This window comes from Dipodomys merriami, unplaced genomic scaffold, assembly GCF_024711535.1.
Source record: "Dipodomys merriami isolate MVZ:Mamm:240054 unplaced genomic scaffold, mDipMer1.0.p SCAF_171, whole genome shotgun sequence".
NCBI classification, from domain to species: Eukaryota; Metazoa; Chordata; class Mammalia; order Rodentia; family Heteromyidae; genus Dipodomys; species Dipodomys merriami.
The window spans coordinates 1,186,666-1,193,226 of NW_027203060.1; the positions used below are offsets into that span (position 1 = coordinate 1,186,666).

At 37.0% G+C, this 6,561-nt stretch overlaps 1 non-coding gene across 1 annotated transcript; it reads right to left on the reverse strand.

The window, feature by feature from the left end:
• Positions 1 to 5,458: 5,458 nt before the first annotated feature.
• LOC138829422 (U6 spliceosomal RNA) lies at positions 5,459 to 5,565 on the reverse strand. Its single transcript, XR_011372597.1, has one exon. It is a non-coding gene; the product is annotated as a U6 spliceosomal RNA (small nuclear RNA).
• Between the last annotated feature and the right edge of the window lie 996 nt (positions 5,566 to 6,561).

Below are 6,561 nucleotides of genomic sequence, written 5' to 3' on the forward strand. Positions count from 1 at the left end.
AAAACAACCAAGATTCAGAACATTATAAGGGAATATTTCTCAAAACTTTATGCTAATAAGTTTGAGTATTTGACAGAAATGGACCTTTTCCTAGCAAATATTGACATGCCAAAACTAAACCAAGATGACTTAAACCATGTTAACAGGCCCATATCAAGCATTGAAATAGAAACAGCAATAAGAGACCTCCCAGCTAAGAAAAGTCTAGGACCAGATGGTTGTGCAGCGGAATTCTACAAGGCCTTCAAAACAGAACTCACACCGATACTCCTCCAACTCTTCAATGAAACTGAAAGAGAAAGTTCACTACCTAACAAATTCTATGAAGCCATCATAACCCTGATCCCAAAACCAGGCAGGGACTCATCAAAGAAAGAGAACTATAGACCCATTTCTTTGATGAACATTGATGCAAACTTCTCAACAAAATTTTGGCCAATCGACTTCAACAATTCATCCCAAAAATCATACACGACGATCAAACAGGATTCATTTCAGGGATGCAAAGCTGGTTCAATATACGCAAATCAATTAATATTATTCATCACATCAACAGGAGCAAGGATAAGAACCACATGGTTATCTCAATAGATGCAGAAAAAGCATTCGACAAGATCCAACACCCCTTTATGATGACGGTTCTGGAAAAATTAGGAATGCATGGAACATTCCTCAATACAATAAAGGCTGTATATGGCAAACCTACAGCCAGCATTTACTTAATGTTGAAAAACTAAAGCCATTTCCTCTTAACTCAGGAACAAGACAAGGATGTCCACTCTCTCCAACTCTCTTCAATCTAGAAGTAGAATGCCTAGCTACAGCAATAAGACAATATTCAGACATAAAGTGGATCCCAATAAGGAAAGAAGAAATAAAACTCTCCCTCTTTGCAGATGACATGATCTTGTATTTCAAGAATCCCATAGACTCCACTCCCAAATTATTCAAGCTGATTCAAAACTTTGGCAAAGTAGCAGGGTATAAAATTAACCCCCCAAAATCAATTGCTTTTCTGTACGCCAACAATGAGAAAAGTGTGGCTAAAATTAGGAAAATAACTCCATTTTTAATAGCCTCTCAAAAAATAAAATACCTAGGAATTAACTTAACCAAAGAAGTGAAGGACCTCTATGATGAAAACTTTAAAAACCTGAAAAAGGAAATCAAAACAGAACTTAGAAAATGGGAAACCTCCCATGCTCCTGGATTGGAAAGATTAACATCGTGAAAATGGCAATACTTCCCAAGGCTATCTACAAATTCAACGCAATACCTCTCAAAATTCCAACCTCATTCTTCAAGGAAATAGAAGAGGCAATCCAAAAATTCATATGGAACAATAAAAGAACCAGAATAGCAAAAACGCTCCTCAACGGAAAGAACACTGCTGGAGGAATATCAATACCAAATTTCAAACTCTACTATAAAGCCATAGTAATCAAAACAGTTTGGTACTGGCATAAGAAGACCTCAGGACCAATGGAATAGAATTGAAAACTCAGAAATGAACCTACAAACCTATAGCCATCTAATCTCCGATAAGGGAGCTAAAAAAATAGAATGAAAGAAAGATAGCCTCTTCAGTAAATGGTGCTGGCAAAATTGGTTAACTACTTGTAGAAAACTAAAGCTAGATCCTTATCTATCACCCTGCACCAGAATCAACTTCAAATTGATCAAAGACCTCGGAGTCAAAGCAGACACTCCGAAAACATTACAGGATGGAATAGGAAAAACCGTAGGTCTCCTTGTCTTAGGCCGAAATTTTCTGAATAGAGACCCGGAAACACAACAAATCAAAGAAAGGTTGGACAAATGGGATTGCATGAAGTTGCAGACCTTCTGCATGGCAAAGGACATAGCTAGCAACATCAATAGAAAGCCCACAGATTGGGAGAAGGTCTTCACTAGCCATACAACGGACAAGGGTCTCATATCTAAAATATAATTGGAACTCAAAACATTAAATCCCCCAACAACAAATCCTCAAACAAACAAGTGCCCAATAAAAAAGTGAGCTATAGACTTAAAGAGAAACTTCTCTGAAGAAGAAAGAAGGATGGCCAATATACACATGAAGAAATGCTCACCCTCCCTAGCCATAAAAGAAATGCAAATCAAAACAACATTGAGATACCACCTCACCCCAGTTAGAATGGCAAAAATCAATAACTGTAACAACAACAAATGCTGGAGGGGATGTGGACAGAAGGGAACCTTACTTCATTGTTGGTGGGAGTGTAAACTTGTTCAACCACTTTGGAAAGCAGTATGAATGTTCCTCAAAAGACTTTACTTAGAGCTCCCCTATGACCCAGCAATCCCACTTTTGGGCATTTACCCAAATGTTTACAAACAAGACCACACTAAAGCTACTAGCACAACTATGTTTATTGAAGCATTATTTACCATAGCTAAGATATGGAACCAACCCAGATGCCCCTCAATAGATGAATTGATCTAGAAAATGTGGTATATATACACAATGGAATTATATGCTTCCATCAGAAAGAATGACATTGCCCCATTTGTTAGGAAATGGAAAGGCTTGGAAAAAATTATATTAAGTGAAGTAAGTCAAGCCCAAAGAAACATAGGTCCCATGGTTTCACTTATTTGCAATATCTAGTAAATGTATGAGTCAAGCAGAAAAGGTCAGATAATGTGATGTTAGGAAAATGAACCCTTAGATATGTATTTAAATGTTATTTTATTTCATGCATTTGTTTCTAACAGATTTATAAGATTATTTCTTTGTTGCTTTGTATGTCCCTCCCCCACAGTATAACCCCTGCTTTCACTTTATTTGATGTTGGTATAATTTGTGGAGGAGATGGGGAAAAACAAGTCGTTTAAGGATACAGGTTGACCCTTTGCAACAATGAGAAGTAGAAGTTTTCATGTCGAAAACGAACTTTACAACTTTGGTGCGGGGGGTGGATGGGGTGGGGGGGAGATTAGGGTGGAGGGGCAGGGGGAAGCTGGGAAGGGATGTGAAGGGATGTGAAGGGATGTAAACAAAGAGGAGGCTGCAATTCTTGATAAGAAATGTACTCATTATCTTGCCCATGTAATTGTATGCCCTCTGTACAGTATGTTCACAAAAAATAAAAAATAAAAAATAAAAAATATACATTTAAAAAAGAAAAAGTACCAGTGGCCGGATACATGCATTAATATATACATCAATAAAAGTTCATATCTTTATCCAGAAAACAGAGTATGTGTGAGCACCCAAAACAAAGGAAATCATCTAGTGGAGATCCAAGTGAAGAACAAAAGGAAGAATAAAAAGGTTTTTTGGAAATCTTCTTCAATGGGTAAAGAAAGAGGCTCACATGTGTGATCCAGGTAATGCGAGACAGGTATGGATGCCTGACCCTTCAGGCATCCCCTGGCTGAGGGGGCAATATTTTATCTCACAAAACAAACAACATGTCCATCAGTCTTTCAATAAGTCATATAAAACTCTAGGAAAGGAGACAAATGGAACGATTCCAAGTAATAATATTGAAATTCAGTGACTGAGGATGGGGAGATGAGTGGAAGCAATCTGGGGACAAAAACTTACTAGGTACCAACAATCACACAGCTATAAAAAGGCATGCTTGGATGATGCCTCAAGACTTCCAGGGACGTATTATTAACTAAGATGTTCTTTGAAGCAAATATTAACCAGACAGAAATACTAACTTAAAATGGTTGGTACATAGCTAGATATATAAGCATAAACCAAAAATAATTACTAAAGAAATCTATTTGTCAATAGTGTTAATAATATCCTGGAGTTCAAATCTCAGTGAAGACACCAAATGAGAATTGAGGACTCACCACAAGCCACTTCTGTGAGTCCCCAGGTCCTGGGAGGAGTGGTATCAGGCTGGAGGTTTCCTGCTCTGATTGTGGCAGGAAGGGACACTTTGGCTCAGAAAAAATAGAACAAACATGTCAATAAGATATATGTGAATACAGAAACACATATACATTCATATGCAGGGTTGAGTCAGGTGCATGATACAAACATAGAAACTAAGACATACAAAAATAAATCACGAAAAATAGAAGTGAACACACAGGTGTATCCTAGGGTTCAAAAGACACTTACAGTATGAAGGAAACAATATAAATTACCACAGTAGAACAGGAAACTTGGCCAATCTAGGATCTTTCTACTCAGAAGAGATAACACTGCAAAATCAACTGGCTAGAAAACTCCAGTCGATTCCACTAGGAGTGTTTTTTTTAATGTTTTTAAATATGTTTTTTTATTATAAAATATTGTACAAAGGGGTTACAGTTACATGAGTTAGGTAATGAGTACATTTCCTATTAAGCATTGTTACCTTCTCCTTTGTTTTTCCCCTATCATCCCTTCCCTCCCCACCTCTCCAACTCCTCCCTACTCCCCCACACAATTTGTAAAGTTCATTTTCAACATAGTGTCTTGTACATCTCATTGTTACAAGGGGTGAACTTGTATCCCTATTTAAACATTTTGTTCTTACCCATTCCCAAATTAGAAAAGTGTATGGGCACCGGCATCAAATACAGTGAAACAGGGGTTATACCATGGGACAAGAACATACAAAAGAAACAAAATTATAACATAGTATATGATAGGTATTTTAAAAATAGTAGCAAGAAAAAAAATGCTTATGACCCTGTCCTGAGGTTCATTTCACTTAACCTCCTCTTATATGGCCATAGGTACATAGCTTTTGACCTTTTCTGCTTATCCTACACGTATCCTAGTTATTACAAATATGGAAACCATGTGAGCTATGTTTCTTTGGGCATGCCTTACTTCAATTATCTATTTTTTCCAATACTTTCCATTTCATAACAAATGGATAATACCATTCTTTCTGATGGAGGCATAGAATTTCATTATATATACCTATATCTATCTATCTATCTATCTATCTATCTATCTATCTATCTATCTATCTATCTATCTATCTATCTATCTATCTATCTATCTATCTATCTATCTATCTATCTATCTATATCACAGTTTCTTGACCCATTCATCTACTGAGGGGCATCTGGGTTGGTTCCATATCTTAGCTATTGTAAATAATAAATAATGTTGCAATAAACATGGCTGTACTGGTAGCTTTAGTATACACTTGTTTATGATCATTTGGGTGAATGCCCAAAAGTGGGATTGCTAGTTTGCAGGGGAGTTCTATGTGGAGTCTTTTGAGGAATCTCCATACTGCTGTCCAAATTGGTTGAACAAGTTTACATTCTCACCAACAATGCAGTAGGATTCTCTTTTGGCCTCATCCCCTCCAGGATCTGTTGTTATTAGATTTCTTGATTAAAGCCATTGTACCTAGGGTGAGGTTGAATCTCAATGTTGCTTTGATTTGCATTTCTTTTATGGCTAGAGAAGTTGAGCACTTCTTCATGTGTCTATTGGCCATTCTTATTTCCTCTTCAGAGAAGTTTCAAAAATATGGAATGCTTCATGAATTTGCATGTAATCCTTGGGCAGGGGCCATTCTAATCTTCTCTGTATTATTCCAATTTGAGTATATATGCTGCTGAAGTGAACATCTTCTTTAATTAAAAAAATATTGTAAAGATGCTGTACAGAGGGGTTACAGTTACATGAATAAGGTAATGAGTACATTTCTTGTCGAACAATGTTACTCATTCTTTTTGTTTTCCCGCTAAGTCCTCCCTCCACCATTCTTTCCCCCCCTTCCCAGCAAAGTTGTAAATTTCATTTCTGACAGTTTCTTGTGAGAATCATTGTTGAAATGGGCCATCTTTTGTCCTTGTTTCAAACGAGTTGCCATTTAACCAGGAATTTTATTTTTTATTTTACTTTCTGTTGGTCTTGGGGCTTGAACTCTGGGCCCGGGCCATATCCTTGAGCATTTCAGCTCAAGGTGAGCTTTCTACCACTTGAGCCACAGCACCATTCTTTGTCCTTGTTTCAGCATTTTTATTCCCTTCCCTTCCCCAAATCAGATATATGTATATATATAATGCAGAGGGTACCAGACTCAAAGATAGTGAGTGCTAGAAAAATAAAATAAGAAGAAAGAACTAGATACAATACATCAGAGACAATAAAGTCAACAACCAAAAATAAAAGACCTATTGTTTGCATGTCTTGTCGTTCATTTCAATTAGCATCATTTTGCATGTTCAAAGGAGGAGGCCGCAATGCTTAATAAGAAATATACGCATTATCCTGCCCATGTAATTGTAACCCCTCTGTACAGTGTGTTCACAAAAAAATTAAATTAAATTTAAAAAAAGATGTGTGGATGGATGCAATGTGGAGACAAAACTACACAAGACACTATCAGGAAGTGGTGCTGTGGCTCAAGCAGTAGAACACTAGCCTTCAGCTGAAGATCATAGAGTTCAAGTCCTACGGACGACAAAAAAAGAGACATTATCAATCAAACAACTAGACAAAAGATAGGGTGGAAGAATGCCTCAAGGCTTCCAGGGACAAATAAGTACTAAAATATCCATTGAAACAGACACTGATCCAGACATATATACATACATGGTAGGTTGTTACATAGCTTTATA